At 43.4% G+C, this 16,441-nt stretch overlaps 1 protein-coding gene across 1 annotated transcript in view; it reads right to left on the reverse strand.

Annotated features, from left to right (window-relative positions):
- The window catches only part of LOC108707821 (immunoglobulin superfamily member 11), a 174,721-nt gene that overhangs the window by 15,134 nt on the left and 143,146 nt on the right, over positions 1–16,441 (reverse strand). The window lies entirely within an intron of this gene.

The following is a 16,441-nucleotide window of genomic DNA, read 5'->3' on the forward strand; positions in this document are numbered from 1 at the left end:
GGTCGCCACAAAGACGAGGCAATTAGTCGCTAGGCGACTTAATCTTCCCAAATCGCCCAGTGTGACCTTACCCTAATAATGAACTCCCCCTTATCTATAAACCCGAGACATGGGCAGAAATTAGGAGAATTGAGAAACCCATTATTCAGATTTTTTGAATCACTTGATAGTGGAATTAAGCAATATATAACAGATAAAATGTGATTTTTGTCTGCACAGTTATGTACCATATTCGGCATCAGCATTGAACACTTGCTATTAGTAGGCTTTGACTTATAGTAGTTTGCCTTTAGCATGTCCTTTGATTTAACCTTCTGGCTGCCAGTACAGGGCATTACTGCTGCCAAACAGTACTTACAAGGTTAAATCAGTCGTATTGCTGATAGCTAGTGGCTTTGAAGTCAAAGCTGACACTTCTGGAGGTTCCCATATGGAATGAGAATACACAAACTAAACACACACAGATGGCGAGCTAAGAATTTATTTTTAATTAGATACAACCATTGATGAGCTAATATATATCTATATCACATATTGCTGCTAACAATGAGAGAGAGAGAGAGCAAGAAGGAGTGGATGTTGCTCCAGGCAGTTCTGGGGAGCAGCGAGTGGAATGAGGAGAGAGAGCCCCGGCCAATTCTAATGGCCACGAAGAGCCGAGGAAGAGCTGCACCTCCATAAAGTGACTCCTGTCAATGGAACCTTTAATAGCGGCACAAACAGCGGGACATAATGTTGCCTCTGAGCGCCAATAACCCTTTTATTATGTCAGCAGATGAATGCGGCTCCTTTCAACTTTTCTTTTTGTTTTCATCTCGGAGCCCTCATTGTGCGGCACTGGGCCTTTCTGCTATGGCTGCAGGGAAAGCATTAAAAGGAAAGGGAAAAGCAAAAAGAAATCAGGCCTGGGGGTCACTCAGCACCCCATTTTAATCTAAATTAAATAACGTGGCTTTTAGTCATTGACTGCCGGCCAGTGGGCTCTTATATCTCTCTGCTGCTCATGGAAACTAACATCAGGTTCATTTCTAGCAATCTTCCATTTTATTTCCTCCTCTGATGATAAGGGGTAAAATATATTTTCTTATAATTAAAAAACATTGTACAATAACTCCCAGCATCCAATGTCCGGCTCAGCATAAACCTGGCGATGACTTAAAGGAAAAGGTAAAATTACCGAGGGTGACAAGGCACCAGCCAATGACATTTACACAAAACCAGTCAAGTTTTAATGAATGAATATTGCAAAGATGATATAACGTTTTCTTTTATTACACAACAGACATGCAGGGTGGAGTATAGTCTCCACTGGGGAAGGAATAGAATGATTTTAATGAAGACAAGGAAAGGCCTCCCCCAACCTATCCCTTATGCATTTCCTACAACAAACTGGATAGAGGTATTATACATGGATTTGGCACTGTATTTATCCTGCTGTGTGTTCTGGGGTATTATACATGGACTTGGCCCTGTATTTATCTGCTGTGTGTTCTGGGGTATTATACATGGAATTGGCTCTGTATTTATCTGCTGTGTGTTCTGGGGTATTATACATGGAATTGGCACTGTATTTATCTGCTGTGTGTTCTGGGGTATTATACATGGAATTGGCCTTGCATTTATCCTGCTGTGTGTTTTTGGGGTATTATACATGGAATTGGCCCTGTATTTATCCTGCTGTGTGTTCTGGGGTATTATACATGGAATTGGCACTGTATTTATCTGCTGTGTGTTCTGGAGTATTATATATGGAATTGGCCTTGTATTTATCCTGCTGTGTGTTCTGGGGTATTATACATGGAATTGGCCTTGCATTTATCCTGCTGTGTGTTTTTGGGGTATTATACATGGAATTGGCTCTGTATTTATCCTGCTGTGTGTTTTTGGGGTATTATACATGGAATTGGCTCTGTATTTATCCTGCTGTGTGTTCTGGGGTATTATACATGGAATTGGCCCTGTATTTATCTGCTGTGTGTTCTGGGGTATTATACATGGAATTGGCCCTGTATTTATCTGCTGTGTGTTCTGGAGTATTATACATGGAATTGGCCCTGTATTTATCCTGCTGTGTGTTCTGGGGTATTATACATGGAATTGGCACTGTATTTATCTGCTGTGTGTTCTGGAGTATTATACATGGAATTGGCCCTGTATTTATCCTGCTGTGTGTTCTGGGGTATTATACATGGAATTGGCACTGTATTTATCTGCTGTGTGTTCTGGGGTATTATACATGGAATTGGCCCTGTATTTATCCTGCTGTGTGTTCTGGGGTATTATACATGGAATTGGCACTGTATTTATCTGCTGTGTGTTCTGGGGTATTATACATGGAATTGGCTCTGTATTTATCCTGCTGTGTGTTCTGGGGTATTATACATGGAATTGGCCCTGTATTTATCTGCTGTGTGTTCTGGGGTATTATACATGGAATTGGCCTTGCATTTATCCTGCTGTGTGTTTTTGGGGTATTATACATGGAATTGGCTCTGTATTTATCCTGCTGTGTGTTTTTGGGGTATTATACATGGAATTGGCTCTGTATTTATCCTGCTGTGTGTTCTGGGGTATTATACATGGAATTGGCCCTGTATTTATCTGCTGTGTGTTCTGGGGTATTATACATGGAATTGGCCTTGTATTTATCCTGCTGTGTGTTTTTGGGGTATTATACATGGAATTGGCTCTGTATTTATCCTGCTGTGTGTGTTTTTGGGGTATTATACATGGAATTGGCTATGTATTTATCCTGCTGTGTGTTTTTGGGGTATTATACATGGAATTGGCTCTGTATTTATCCTGCTGTGTGTGTTTTTGGGGTATTATACATGGAATTGGCCATGTATTTATCTGCTGTGTGTTCTGGAGTATTATATATGGAATTGGCCTTGTATTTATCCTGCTGTGTGTTCTGGGGTATTATACATGGAATTGGCCCTGTATTTATCCTGCTGTGTGTTTTTGGGGTATTATACATGGAATTGGCTCTGTATTTATCCTGCTGTGTGTGTTTTTGGGGTATTATACATGGAATTGGCTATGTATTTATCCTGCTGTGTGTTTTTGGGGTATTATACGTGGAATTGACACTGTATTTATCCTGCTGTGTGTTCTGGGGTATTATACATGGAATTGGCCTTGTATTTATCCTGCTGTGTGTTCTGGGGTATTATACATGGAATTGGCCTTGCATTTATCCTGCTGTGTGTTTTTGGGGTATTATACATGGAATTGGCTCTGTATTTATCCTGCTGTGTGTTTTTGGGGTATTATACATGGAATTGGCTCTGTATTTATCCTGCTGTGTGTTCTGGGGTATTATACATGGAATTGGCCCTGTATTTATCTGCTGTGTGTTCTGGGTATTATACATGGAATTGTCACTGTATTTATCTGCTGTGTGTTCTGGGGTATTATACATGGAATTGGCCCTGTATTTATCTGCTGTGTGTTCTGGGGTATTATACATGGAATTGGCTCTGTATTTATCCTGCTGTGTGTGTTTTTGGGGTATTATACATGGAATTGGCTATGTATTTATCCTGCTGTGTGTTTTTGGGGTATTATACATGGAATTGGCTATGTATTTATCCTGCTGTGTGTTTTTGGGGTATTATACGTGGAATTGACACTGTATTTATCCTGCTGTGTGTTCTGGGGTATTATACATGGAATTGGCACTGTATTTATCTGCTGTGTGTTCTGGGTTATTATACATGGAATTGGCACTGTATTTATCCTGCTGTGTGTTCTGGGGTATTATACATGGAATTGACACTGTATTTATCTGCTGTGTGTTCTGGGGTATTATACATGGAATTGGCACTGTATTTATCTGCTGTGTGTTCTGGGTATTATACATGGAATTGGCCCTGTATTTATCCTGTTGTGTGTTTTGGGGGATTATACATGGAATTGGCCCTGTATTTATCCTGTTGTGTGTTTTGGGGGATTATACATGGATTTGGCACTGTATTTATCTGCTGTGTGTTCTGGGGTATAATATATGGAATTGGCACTGTATTTATCTGCTGTGTGTTCTGGGTATTATACATGGAATTGGCCCTGTATTTATCCTGCTGTGTGTTTTGGGGGATTATACATGGATTTGGCCCTGTATTTATCTGCTGTGTGTTTTGGGGGATTATACATGGATTTGGCACTCTACTTATCTTTCCATGTGTTCTGGGGTATTATACATGGAATTGGCAATTCGAATTCATTGGAATTTATCCTGCTGTGTCTAAATAGATTTTTTTTAGTTATTAATAGGACTGGCAGTGATCTCACTGGCTATTATTTAATTACATTTCCCAGGCTACACCTGTAGTACAAAATACAATTGGTTTGATTTATTATATCACTGTGTATAGATTTATTGAAGCATTTATAAAGCTAACAACGGGAAAAACACAATCCCAGCTCTGCTCTATTTAAAACTTTCTTTTTTTTGTTAAACTTTGCCAAAAACTCTCATTTATCTTCCTTCTGATTGTCAAGCACAGGAAGGTTTCTATCCATTACCCTGTGCACAGGCAGAACCTTCCCTTCCAGCCCCTTCTGTTTAATGAAGCGTGTGATGATCTGAAAGGTTAAAAGATTTTATGGCTTCAGATTGCTCAGTAATAAACAGCCCATGTGTCGCTAATGATCATCCTGCGGTTAATTCAGCGCTTGGGGCAGAACCTGTCACACTGCCAAATGCCTGAGCCAAATTTAGTGCCTTGACGCGTCATGTGGTTATAAAAAGCCCCGAGTTGGTACATTTGGTTTTACACTTACTAGATTTTTGGATGATACGGTCATGTCACTTACGAAATGTTCAAAATGCTTTACATCTGTAAGGAATAAACCCATCAAGATATCAGTATACTGCCTCCAGATATAGTTGTCAATAATGAACAACTCTGACAACTCATAGATGGGCAAATTTAGGTGTAGGATTACTGCCAAGAAACTTAAAGGGGAAGTAAAGTCTAAAATAGAATAATGCTAGAAATGCTGTATTTTGTATACTAAACATAAACATGAACTTACTGCACCACAAGCCTAATCAAACAAATGATTTATGCTTTCAAAGTTGGCCACATGGGGTCACCATCTTGTAACTTTGTTATACATCTTTGCAAGACCAAGACTGTGCACATGCTCAGTGTGGTCTGGGCTGCTTAGGGATCGTCATAAATGATCAAAACAGCAGAAGTCAAATAATATCTGCCAGAAGCCGATACAACAAGACTGATTAATAATCAGAATATACAGACTGCACTGGGTCCTGTGTTGTCATGTAATCTAATGTGGATTTTATAGTTTTTGTATTGTTTAATACAAACTTTCTCCAACTCTGCAGAACCAGTGGCTGCAGCAAAATAATCCTCCAAATAGAATCCCAGTTTATCTGTTTAAATCTGGCTCCATGATCTTTGTCCCTGCAGCTGGAGTTGGAAACAGTAAAGGGGATGTAAAGTAAAATAAAATCCAATACAAATCTCTACACAGTCACCGACTGCTCTACAGGGAAACAAACAAAGCTGCTTGAGTTCTGCATGGCTGGGAAGTAAGGCGGGGGCTCCCCCTGCTGTTCATAAGTATGATTGTTTCCCTGCAGAGCAGTTAGGGACCGTCTGACAATTCCTATCCACAGCATTCAGAGCAAGAAAAACAAAGGGGAAATTTCACTGCATACAGTCAGGTTTCTTATAAAAATGGCATACATTATTTAATTAAAATATATTGGAGATAGATTTCTTTTTCATTAAAGAAACATTGGATTTTTTTTTGCCTTTACATCCCCTTTAAGATGGCAAATGTAGGTAATTAAATGGGGGCAAAGCCACGCTCCCTTCCCAGAGACTATTATCCACTGTTACTATAGGCACATCATCTCCTACTATTACCCTTGCCTATCCCACAAGTCACAACTACCCTTCCCAGAGACTATTAATCCCACTGTTATTGATAGACATCCATCTCTCCCTACTAATACCTGCTATCCCACAAGTTCACACTCCCCTTCCCAGAGACTATTATCCACTGTTACTATAGACACCATCTCTCCCTACTATACCTGCTATCCACAGTCACACTCCCTTCCCAGAGACTATTATCCACTGTTACTATAGACACCATCTCTCCTCCTACTATACCTGCTCTCCCACAGTCCACACTCCCTTCCCAGAGACTATTATCCCACTGTTACTATAGGCACCATCTCTCCCTACTATACCTGCTCTCCCACAGTCACACTCCCTTCCCAGAGACTATTATCCACTGTTACTATAGGCACCATCTCTCCCTGCTATACCTGCTATCCCACAGTCACACTCCCTTCCCAGAGACTATTATCCACTGTTACTATAGACACCATCTCTCCCTACTATACCTGCTATCCCACAGTCACACTCCCTTCCCAGAGACTATTATCCCACTGTTACTATAGGCACCATCCCTCCTACTATACCTGCTATCCCACAGTCACACTCCCTTCCCAGAGACTATTATCCACTGTTACTATAGGCACCATCCCTCCCACTATACCTGCTATCCCACAGTCACACTCCCTTCCCAGAGACTATTATCCACTGTTACATAGGCACCATCTCTCCCTACTATACCTGCTATCCCACAGTCACACTCCCTCCCAGAGACTATTATCCACTGTTACTATAGGCACCATCTCTCCCTACTATACCTGCTATCCCACAGTCACACTCCCTTCCCAAGACTATTATCCACTGTTACTATAGGCACCATCTCTCCCTACTATACCTGCCATCCCACAGTCACACTCCCTTCCCAGGAGACTATTATCCACTGTTACTATAGACACCATCTCTCCCTACTATACCTGCTATCCCACAGTCACGACTCCCTTCCCAGAGACTATTATCCACTGTTACTATAGGCACCATCTCTCCCTACTATACCTGCTATCCCACAGTCACACTCCCTTCCCAGGACTATTATCCACTGTTTACTATAGACACCATCTCTCCCCACTATACCTGCTATCCCACAGTCACACTCCCTTCCCAGAGACTATTATCCACTGTTACTATTAGGCACCATCTCTCCCTACTATACCTGCTATCCCACAGTCACACTCCCTTCCCAGAGACTATTATCCACTGTTACTATAGACACATCTCTCCCTACTATACCTGCTATCCCACAGTCACACTCCCTTCCCAGAGACTATTATCCACTGTTACTATAGGCACCATCTCTCCCTACTATACCTGCTATCCCACAGTCACACTCCCTTCCCAGAGACTATTATCCACTGTTACTATAGGTATCATCTCTCCCTACTATACCTGCTATCCCACAGTCACACTCCCTTCCCAGAGACTATTATCCACTGTTACTATAGGCACCATCTCTCCCTACTATACCTGCTATCCACAGTCACACTCCCTTCCCAGAAGACTATTATCCACTGTTACTATAGGCACCATCTCTCCCTACTATACCTGCTATCCCACAGTCACACTCCCTTCCCAGAGATTATTATCCACTGTTACTATAGGCACCATCTCTCCCTACTATACCTGCTATCCCCACAGTCACACTCCCTTCCCAGAGACTATTATCCCACTGTTACTATAGGCACCATCTCTCCCTACTATAACCTGCTATCCCACAGTCACACTCCCTTCCGAGAGACTATTATCCACTGTTACTATAGGACACCATCTCTTCCTACTATACCTGCTATCCCACAGTCCACACTCCCTTCCCAGAGACTATTATCCACTGTTACTATAGGCACCATCTTCCCTATATCCCTGCTATCCCACAGTCACACTCCCTTCCCAGAGACATTATCCACTGTTACTATAGGCACCATCTCTCCCTACTATACCTGCTATCCCACTAGTCACACTCCCTTCCCAGAGACTATTATCCACTGTTACTATAGGACACCATCTCTCCCTACTATACCTGCTATCCCACCAGTCACACTCCCTTCCAGAGACTATTATCCACTGTACTATAGGCACCATCTCTCCCTACTATACCCTGCTATCCCACAGTCACACTCCCTTCCCAGAGACTATTATCCACTGTTACTATAGGTATTCAATCCTCTCCCTACTATACCTGCTATCTCCACAGTCACACTCCCTTCCCAGAGACTATTTATCCACTGTTTACTATACTATAGGCACCATCTCTCCCTACTTATACCTGCTATCCCACAGTCACACTCCCTTCCCAGAGACTATTATCCACTGTTACTATAGGCACCATCTCTCCCTACTATACCTGCTATCCCACAGTCACACTCCCTTCCCAGAGATTATTATCCACTGTTACTATAGGCACCATCTCTCCCTACTATACCTGCTATCCCACAGTCACACTCCCTTCCCAGAGACTATTATCCCACTGTTACTATAGGCACCATCTCTCCCTACTATACCTGCTATCCCACAGTCACACTCCCTTCCGAGAGACTATTATCCACTGTTACTATAGACACCATCTCTTCCTACTATACCTGCTATCCCACAGTCACACTCCCTCCAGAGACTATTATCCACTGTTACTATAGACACCATCTCTCCCTACTATACCTGCTATCCCACAGTCACACTCCCTTCCCAGAGACTATTATCCACTGTTACTATAGGCACCATCTCTCCCTACTATACCTGCTATCCCACAGTCACACTCCCTTCCCAGAGACTATTATCCACTGTTACTATAGGTATCATCTCTCCCTACTATACCTGCTATCCCACAGTCACACTCCCTTCCCAGAGACTATTATCCACTGTTACTATAGGCACCATCTCTCCCTACTATACCTGCTATCCCACAGTCACACTCCCTTCCCAGAGACTATTATCCACTGTTACTATAGGTATCATCTCTCCCTACTATACCTGCTATCCCATAGTCACACTCCCTTCCCAGAGACTATTATCCACTGTTACTATAGACACCATCTCTCCCTACTATACCTGCAAAATGATATGTTTCTAGTCTGCTTTAATATCTCATATAAATTACAAAGAAAGTCCAAAAGCTTGCCTATAGAGAATCACTAAGGAACACAGATTAGATTTGCCTGATCGTCGTGTCCAGTTGATACATTCAATATTCAAGTACGGCAATGAAAATGTACAGTGTTCCCAATTACAGCTCAGCTAATTGAATATCACAAGGACTTGCGTTAAGGTCTTCTGGGACTTTTTTCTTATTTCCACTTTGCAACCTCACTGGAGTGTTAACAAAACTCTGTAAGTAAAGGTGGCACAGTTATTTACCGCCCTCTGCTTGCTGGTTATAATTAGGAAGCAGATGTCAGAGAAACAGGGCAGAATTAACACTTTTGTTGAGACAAATTTAAGTTGGCAACACACACATTGTGCTCTTATGCTTAACAGCTGAGCTCGAGTGGCAACGAGAAGTCCCTATACCATAGACTCCATTATAATCAAATTACTCAAGTTTGACAATGATATTTCCCTTTTCTGTGTAATAATAAAACAGTCGTTTGTACTTGATCCCAACTAAGATATAATTAATCCTTATTGGAAGCAAAACCAGCCTATTGGGTTTAATGTATAAATGACTTTTAGTGGACTTAAGGAACGAAGATCCAAAATATGAAAAGGCTCATTATACCCAGGTCCAGAGCATTCTGGATAACAGCTTCCATGCCTATATATATATATATTGTTTATACAGGGTCGGACTGGGCCAGATCCGCTCCTTCTCTCAAGATTTGTGCGGTGTGGGCCTGTTTGCTTCCGCAAGAGTAGTACGGTATATGGCGGGGGGGGGTTCCCGGGGTGCGTGGGCTCTATTGTGACAGCAATAATAGAAGGGTATATGGGTTGGGGGTGGAGGGGGGCTGCAGAAGGGGGTGGTTGGGGCGAGGGGGTGTGGGATAGTGATGTACAGGCCGGCAGGACCCATGGGTCGGATGGGTTTGGGCCGACCCCGCACTCCTTTTCGCAAGTGGTGGGCAGGTGCGGGTTGAGCTTTTCCCCTGCTCTCCCCACCAGCCACCTTAAAATGCCCACGAGCCTCATCGCCCCTTTTGTGACGTCATCAGCCGGGTTGGGTCTATAAAAGGAACCCGGAAGTCGGATGCGGACGGGCACTGTCTAAGGGAGGGTTAGGGTCGGGTGCGGGTCAGGAAAATCCCGACCCACACTTCACTAGCGTGGGGGACCCTGAAATAGTGGCCCTTGTGGGCCCAAGTCCCCCAGTCCAACATTGTATATATAGTGAATAAAGTACCCCCTTTTGTAAAATATAAGGATATTATAAGTTACCGAGGAGTTTCATGAACTGCAAGGTAACTTCTAATATCCTCATATTTTGCAACTGGGGGTACTTTATTTATTATAATACACACATTTCAATGAGTCATGTGACAGAAATGACATCAGAACTCACCGTTTATAAGGATATAATTTACACGATATTCCTGGCTTTTGTGTATTATATATATATATATATATATATGGATTCTGAGCACTGTATAAGAGGAATAACACAATATAAAAATAAAATCTCTGCACACAGCACTGACCAATTAGATAATAGCTGAGCTGTTATGAGATGTCAGATGTTGTACATAAGAGCTTCTCTTCAAGCTCCCGGCTTCCCTAATAAATGACATTAAAGGCAGAATTAGTAACGGCAGACTGTTGATATCAGCACAGGGAGATACTGAGCATTGATTTTGCCGTGCTTACATCAGCAGCTGAGGCACCGAGGGAGACGGACATATATTGCTTTAATTTATAGTGCGCCCTGTCATCAGTTTCATTGGCTTATCAATTAAACTGGCGGCTCCTGCATCGGGGGCCACTCTCCTCTGTATAATGAAGCCCTCGGTTATTCAGTTGAAGAATTAAAGGGGTATCACCCATGGGTGTGGGGGTAAATATAAAACCATCCATGTCTGTATAAGGAATAAATAGTCATCACTATCCAGCTAATAGACTTCTTATCACATGCTTCTCCGCTGGTGTAACCTTTAACGTAGACTTGTAGAATCAACATCATCGGCAGGGAAAGGGTTAAAGCACAGATATCACAGATACTTCTATTGGCATCAGAGCCCACAACCTTAAATGCCCTGCACTGAGGCTGCTGAATGCTGGGAGTTGCATTTACAGGACCTGTTTTAACCCTTTCTGCAGCCCACCCATGAGTGTCTGTCGGCAGTTGAACAAGAGCTAAAGAGCAGCAGGTGGCAGTTGCTCTGAAGAGCGGCACGGAGCCGGGTTCAATGAGGCACCCAATCAGATGACCCGCATCCAGACACAGGCTCAGCAGTAGGTGACGGTAATTGCCAACCGCCGGGGCTGCTCTCGCAGTACAAATCACACAGCAAAACAGGTCACAGCTCTAAGGAATATTTCCCAGAGTCCAATGCACCAACCCCCACCTCTGTGCCATACGGGAGTCAAGAGCTTTTCTAGAACTTCCCAAACTGCCACATAGGAACCTTGTGTGACTCCTAAACAAGTTAGAGGGTGGCAGTCTGGGTGCTGCAAATGCCATACACACCTTTATAAACATGTAGGAAAACAAAGCAGGAAAAAAAAAGCATTTCCTCTTCTATACAGTGTAATTTGTTCAAAAAGAGATAATGAGCTCTGTATAAACAAACCAAGATTCATTTAGAAAAAAAGAAAAAGTGACCTCAGATTACTGTACGGGGAGCAGACTCTGAAGGAAGTATTATGGGAAAAGGCTCCCACCCAACGACACCCTCCCAAATGGCACTGGTGACAGAACCAGGACTTTCTAAGCAGCAAGGTCTCGGGTTGCCACCTTTACAATAAACTTTTTATGGACTGGCCGGGGGCGGGAATGAAAGGGGGCGGACCGTGATGCCACAAGGGGTGGGTGCTGTCAAAGGGGGTGGGCTACATCACAACTGGGACCTAGAAGGCGGAGATCAGAGAAGGGAAAAGGTAAGATCTAGGTGGGTCGAGTTTAGGTGGGTGGGCCAGGGGCCACATTAAAGGGCATTACGGATTTCACATTGTCAGTAAATTTGTCATACTGGCTGGCTAGGCTTATAAAATACTGGTTGAGTGGCAACCCTAGGTTCTCTAATGCAGGGGTCCCCAACCATTTTTTTCCAAGGACCGGGGGGGTCGGGAGTGGTCGGGAAGGGGGTATGGAGGGGTCGGGGAGGGGGTCAGTACGGCGTGTTTATTGTTCAGTGGCCCAGTTCAGGACTGTCCGCGGCCCGGCACAATAGACACAGATAGACTATTAGGACTCTTTCCATTTCTCTGCCAGAACAAACCTAAATGCTGAAATGATTTGGATTTCAATTCACTCTATTCTTTGGGAAGAGAAAAGAGGGGAGAAAATCCAGGGCCGGACTGCTGCCTACCTGGGCGCTACAGGCCCCCAACCCCATCATTTTGGATTAGTTGCCACCTGTCCAGATTTCACCCAGAGAGCCCGGTATTTGGAAGCGCTGCCTGGGTGAAAAGGTCCCGTCCAGATTTCCAAATTATCCAAAGTGAAGGATGTGGTGATCAGCCAATCACTGATTGCCACATCATCAGTCCCGCCCCTGATGTCACCCACCCCCTTCCCTCGATGTCACTGGCCCATTCCCCTAAATCACCGGCCTTGCCCCTGCCTGTGTTCGGGGGGGGGGAAGGTGGCAACCCTATAGCTGCAAGAGGTACAAGGTTGGGGCAGGAGGCACGAGGTGGGGCGGGTTGTGACGGAGGAGGGAGAAGGTTGTGGTGGTGGGGGGTCTAGCAACAAGATGGGAGACCCTGGTGAGCCTGATTCCCCCAGTCCAACACTGTTTAAAGATACAAATCTCATGTACCAGGGCACAAAGCGGTTTTACCTCCCAGTCCCATTATTTGATCCTTTCATTGGCACAGGTTGTGTCTGACACTAATGATATCAACCTTCTTCCACTCAACCCAAACAGAGAACAGACTATTGAGCCTGTCTCTGAATACAACACTGAGCTCTTGATACAGGAGTAGTGGAGACGTGGCACAGACAGAACCCTGTACTCTGGATTGTACCACTTTATACTTCCCTCTCAGTAATAAACCCTCCCAGTTGTGTCTCCTACGTTGTACATCAAGGAGGTGAAAGATGAATGTGTTGGTGGGAGAGAAGCAGAGACGGATGATGGATTTGCTGGTGAGGGAGAAGCAGAGGCTGAGATTAAATACAGAATTAGCAGTGTTACAATGTCCTAGAATGTTTCCTTTATAAAAGGGCAAAATCCTCATCTACAAGGAATTCCTCCCCCGTCTGTGATTCTGTCACCTTCCCACGGGGCACAGAGCTCGTCACTTTAATAATGACAATCCTACAGGAGAAATAGGGAGACCTCGGCTGGTTCATTGAACTTGTTACAGTGAGAAATGTGAAGGTTTTATTCTGAAAAAAGAAATGTCCACGGGCTGTTTGATAATATAATGGTCTGGCGGAGACCAAACAGCAAGTGAATATTGTGTGTCAGACGCATTAGCAACACCAGCTGCCAGTTTCTCTTACTGTATATACTGAATATTGTACCCCCTACTGTAAATGATAAGGATATTAGAAGTCACTGAGGGGTTGTTCTGTGACCATATAAAGGCACAAGGCTGCAGGCTGAGTTATACAGGGAACTCTGAGTATCACTCATGTATTATAAGGGATAATGTACCCCCTACTGTAAATGATAAGGATATTAGAAGTCACTGAGGGATTATGTGACCATATAAAGGCACAAGGCTGCAAACTGAGTTATACAGGAAACTGTGAGTATCACTCATGTATTATAAGGGATAATGTACCCCCTACTGTAAATGATAAGGATATTAGAAGTCACTGAGGGGTAGTTCTGTGACCATATAAAGGCACAAGGCTGCAGGCTGAGTTATACAGGAAACTGTGAGTATCACTCATGTATTAAAGGGATAATGTACCCCTACTGTAAATGATAAGGATATTAGAAGTCACTGAGGGGTTGTTCTGTCACGATATAAAGGCACAAGGCTGCAGGCTGAGTTATACAGGGAACTCTGAGTATCACTCGTGTATTATAAGGGATAATGTACCCCCTACTGTAAATGATAAGGATATTAGAAGTCACTGAGGGATTATGTGACCATATAAAGGCACAAGGCTGCAAACTGAGTTATACAGGAAACTGTGAGTATCACTCATGTATTATAAGGGATAATGTACCCCCTACTGTAAATGATAAGGATATTAGAAGTCACTGAGGGGTAGTTCTTTGACCATATAAAGGCACAAGGCTGAGTTATACAGGGAACTCTGAGTATCACTCATGTATTATAAGGAATAATGTACCCCCTACTGTAAATGATAAGGATATTAGAAGTCACTGAGGGGTTGTTCTGTGACCATATAAAGGCACAAGGCTGCAGGCTGAGGTATACAGGGAACTCTGAGTATCACTCATGTATTATAAGGGATAATGTACCCCCTACTGTAAATGATAAGGATATTAGAAGTCACTGAGGGGTTGTTCTGTGACCATATAAAGGCACAAGGCTGCAGGCTGAGTTATACAGGGAACTCTGAGTATCACTCATGTATTACCTGTATAAGGGATAATGTACCCCCTACTGTAAATGATAAGGATATTAGAAGTCACTTCATTAATAATGAATAATCAGGGAGTCGGATCCATGTAATGCAGTTTCCAGACTGGATCACAAAGATTCCACAAGAAGTGACATCACTATCAGTACTGACTGTGCGCATCTTGTAGGGAGAAAGGAGTCAGAGACAATATCCCAGTGTCACAACACGTGTGTAATTGCTGAAGTCATTTGTGTATCTTTCTCCAGCAGGTTCAATTCATTCAACAACTTTCCCCCCGACATTTAATCGTTGCTGAAAAGTTTCCCCGTGTGACATCGGCCTAAAATTTCCAATCAATTGTTCCTGCCGCTTTCCTCTCTCTCCAGCCCCGAGTAATGAGAGCCGAGCGACTCCGAGGAGATTTGATTGATTTATTGCTGGTTTCGGACCAGTCAGACCTAGTGGGACCTCTTTAAATTGACTCTAGGGGTGTCGTCAATAGACTGACCCCCTCGCAATGTGCTTGGGCTGCCAGACTGTCACCGTGAAGGATCATTGATTATTCAGCAAATTTCTTTGCTCATTGTTATTCTTATTGATTTCCCTGAATCGTCGGCTCGTTCAGCCCAACTAATTACAGCCTCAGAATATCCCCCCTTCATTAATACACATTAGGGGGTCCGGAGGTCAGGGGGGCGCTTCCTACAGGGTGAGAAGAGGAACAAGTTCCCAGAAGCCCAGGCTGGACACAAGTTTATCCATTTAATATATATCCGTCGCCCTAGAGAAATGTTCTGCTTAGTCATTGAACCACTGCAGAATGAGACGCATAGAGATTTATTAGTTTTCATATGTCAATAACCTTCTTATGGGAGGGCTAAATAAATGATATGGGAGTTTGAACCTCAACTTCCTAAAAAACATTAAAACTGGATGATCAGCCAACAGGTGTTCAGAAAACAATTATAGGATGAGTAACTAATATCTCCCACAGTATTACCCCGTATTGCTTTCTGCTAGAGATATTGTCTTTAGTCTTGAACTCTCTTGTAGAGATACTTTATCTGCTATTCCTTCTGACATTCATGATCCTTTCCCAGAGACTATTATCCACTGTTACTATAGACACCATCTCTCCCTACTATACCTGCTATCCCACAGTCACACTCCCTTCCCAGAGACTATTATCCACTGTTACTATAGACACCATCTCTCCCTACTATACCTGCTATCCCACAGTCACACTCCCTTCCCAGAGACTATTATCCACTGTTACTATAGGCACCATCTCTCCCTACTATACCTGCTATCCCACAGTCACACTCCCTTCCCAGAGACTATTATCCCACTGTTACTATAGGCACCATCTCTCCCTACTATACCTGCTATCCCACAGTCACACTCTCTTCCCAGAGACTATTATCCACTGTTACTATAGGCACCATCTCTCCCTACTATACCTGCTATCCCACAGTCACACTCCCTTCCCAGAGACTATTATCCCACTGTTACTATAGACACCATCTCTCCCTACTATACCTGCTATCCCACAGTCACACTCTCTTCCCAGAGACTATTATCCACTGTTACTATAGGCACCATCTCTCCCTACTATACCTGCTATCCCACAGTCACACTCCCTTCCAGAGACTATTATCCCACTGTTACTATAGGCACCATCTCTCCCTACTATACCTGCTATCCCACAGTCACACTCCCTTCCCAGAGACTATTATCCACTGTTACTATAGACACCATCTCTCCCTACTATACCTGCTATCCCACAGTCACACTCCCTTCCAGAGACTATTATCCACTGTTACTATAGGCACCATCTCTCCCTACTATACCTGCTATCCCACAGTCACACTCCCTT

The sequence above is a fragment of the Xenopus laevis genome, chromosome 2L, assembly GCF_017654675.1.
Source record: "Xenopus laevis strain J_2021 chromosome 2L, Xenopus_laevis_v10.1, whole genome shotgun sequence".
Classification (NCBI taxonomy): domain Eukaryota; kingdom Metazoa; phylum Chordata; class Amphibia; order Anura; family Pipidae; genus Xenopus; species Xenopus laevis.